We start from the raw sequence: 3,416 nt of genomic DNA on the forward strand, positions 1-3,416 counted from the left end.
AAAACCCAGAAGCCCAATGCAATTAAGGAGGTCCCCATTAGCAGTTCTGTCAACCTCAGGATTCTGCTGGAGTTTACAAGCCTTAAAACAAGAACTATCCCCTTACCTCTGTCCCTAGGACTGAACTAGGTTCTCCATATATTTACTACGAACACACCATGTACTTGTTAGCTGTAACATAAGAAAGAGAGAGAAGTGAGCGAGCAAGAGATTGCATGTATGCAGAAGAGGGAGAAAGAGAGAATTTAAATAGTGCAGGTTGGTTCCTGGCCTCCACTACATTCAGGGAAGGCAAGCTGTCAGTGGGCGTGGGATGGGGGCTATGAATTTGTCTTCACCTGGTCCTTCTCAGTTCCCCTGTGCTTTCCACGATGTGGGTATCCTGCCATGTTGTGTACTTTAGAGTTTAAAGTTATTCTTTTAAAAGCATAGTTCATAAATGCAAGAATGGAACTCATCCAGGAGGCAGCAATTGCTTCCCACACTAGTGGGAAGAAAAGCTTGATGTGTTGGAGACAGAGAAACCATGGTGCTTTCCTAAAGGGATTTTCAAGGACAATTTGGCTCAACATAATTTTTGCCCTGACACTGACTTTAGCCACAGCTCCGGTGTAAGTGTTACACTCCGGTGTAAGTGAAGCCTCGATGAAGGATGAGAGAGAGAGAGAGAAAATGAATGAAGGTGAAGAGAAAGATGGTAGAAGCAGCAAGTATGACTTAAAGGACTCCTTCACCAACACCTTAGGAAACTGTGTCCAAGTCCAGGAATGGGCAACTGCTCTCACTGTTTAAGCAGCATCTTTCTCTCTGGCTTCAGCAATTCTCACTCACTCACATGAGGAAGGCAGGGAGAAGACAGCCTCAGCCCCATTAAAACAACAACAGCAATAACAAACAAACCAAAAAACAAGAAAGTCAAAGTACTGACCGGCCTCGGTCCGTGAGAAAGCCTTAGACGTTGAACTTTGGATTCAGTTTGTCTTTTCCCATATATAATTTAAACACAAAATAGAGCACTACATGCTTTCTCAACAGCAAGAGAGCAAACATAACAGAAAAAGGGTTTTATAGTCCCATTGGATGAAGCCCTACAATAGATTGAAAAGATAAAGTGTGAAATGGTGTGTGAAGAGCATGAGCTAAGTTAACGGACGAGTCAGTTTGAAAAGCTGTGGCTGACAGCATTCGGGATGGAGGATGCTGAGACCTCCTGGAGAACATGGTCTTGAATCGTCTGATCATATCCCTTGATATACATTCTGAGCTCTCTAATAGTTAGGCTGTAGGTGATTCTGTTCCGCTTATCCGACTACAAATTAGTTGACCTACATCATGTGTCAGAGATTATAGGGACAGAACCAGGAAATCTGCTGAGAATACTCTTCATAAAGGAATGACGTTTTCTTGCATGTGTGAACAAAAAGAGATGGTTTCTACTTTGCCTGTGGTACTACACAGGATTTATAAAAGCATCACTAGGGATAGGTTGCATTGCAAAGGGCTTAAGAAAGAATGTAAGGAAGATAACCATCTCAAATCGATTGTTCTCATGCTTTCTATTGTAGTAGGACATGGACTACCGCAGGAATGAGCTAACATTAATTTTTGGCTTCACAGCTGCTGTGTCTCAACAAGGCACCCAAATTATACTAAACGCACTTGTCAGACTTTCCTAGACTTGAAGGGCAGAGATCACAGTAAGGATAACACGAGGCCTGAGGGATCATGCTAGGAGAGTTTCTGAGTGATCCCCAAAGCAATCGAGAGAACAAACCCATTTTAGAAGCGGGAAGAGTATCTCTCACACTTTCTAGTGATGAAAACACTTAAAAGACAACAAAACAAAGCATGAAGGCAAGTGGCTTGAGAAAGCAAAGACATAGCATCATCATTACAGCTTGTAACTAGTAACTAGGCCTAGTCATAGACAGGGCACAATGAGAGAATTTTCTAGAACTGTCTTGTTGGTTCTGCACAATGCTGGGCTTTCAGTAAATATATTACATTGTCTCTTTAAAGGGTATTTTCCTAATAATACAAATGCATTCATATGATCTGGGTAATTAAACTTAATTGTGTAATTAGAACAAATGAGTAGAATTAGATTGCGCTAACCATATGTAACAACATGATTAGGTACATAAATCTTTTCTTCAAGTTTTATATAGAATCCATCTCCCCTATCCCCCAGAGCAGTCCTACCCCATAAGACCATGAACTGTCACCTTATGTTGTCCACGATGACATCTATCATTTCAATCCCTCTTAACTCCCCTGCCTACAGGAATTATATAGAGACACTAGAAACATTAATGAGGTAGGTAGTGAGAAACCTTGCTTAAGTAACAGACTGAGAAAGCTGGTTCCATGACAGTAATAATAGCTGCTATTTATTAAGCATTACATTACATTAGGGCAATCATTTTGTATATAATCTCATCCACAATTTGATAACTCTAAGAGGTAGGTGTTATTCTTACGCTTATTTGACAGATGAGGAGGCTGAGCAGACAGCAACCCAGCTATCAGAAAAATCTAAATCTCAGCTCCTAATTATGCTACCTTGACTTTGATAAAATTGACTGTTTTAATTCTACATACTGTCAGTTAAAGCCTCCACTCCCTGCCTTTATATCTTTCTCTGTGGATAGCTGAATTTTATATAAACATTTCAGTCTGTTACCAGTAGCTGAGCGGGAGATGGACCATGCAGCTGAGGTAGGAAATTTTTCAAAGTGAAGTTGTTTCCCTCTAGCTAGATTGCTCCTTGCTGACTGTTCATTAAATACCCATGGAGCATGAGTTGTTTCCAAGAGAGGTTGGAGACAGTGGAGAGTCTGTCCAGAGAGAGGGGCTGGCATGGACAGACATGGAGTTATAGAAAGGCCCGGCACATGAGGGGACGTGTGTCTGCAGTGCAGGGGGGACTTGGGGCTAGAGAGGAAGGACTGATGGGATAGGTGGGGACAGAACACAGGGGGGCATAGTCGGTCTAACCAGTACCTGTAGAAAGAAATCTGTAGGAGATGGGAGCCTATGGATGTGCTAGTGAGGTTAAAGCTTAAGCAACGTTGCTACTAATGCGATTTGTCCTTTAGAAAGAAGAAAACTAGCACTAGCATGGAGAATGAACTTCTGTCTTGCAGATAGGCAGACTACTGCCATAGCCCACTTGAGACAAGACGAGGCCCCGGGGAAGGACAGAAGTGGCCAGATTCTCCAGACGTTTCTAGTTTAAGATCAGCTGGGTTTGGATATTCAGTAAAGTCAGGTTGGGAGATTTGAGGACAATATTAAGCAAGATCACAGGGAGGAGTTATGGTGTTTTTTTGCTTTTGTTTTTGTTTTTTGGTAAATGAGCAAGGGAGAAAGTAGCGGGGAGAGGGAGAGAGAGAATCTCAAGCAGGCTCCATGCT

This window comes from Martes martes (assembly GCF_963455335.1).
Source record: "Martes martes genome assembly, chromosome: 11".
In the NCBI taxonomy this organism is placed as follows: Eukaryota; Metazoa; Chordata; class Mammalia; order Carnivora; family Mustelidae; genus Martes; species Martes martes.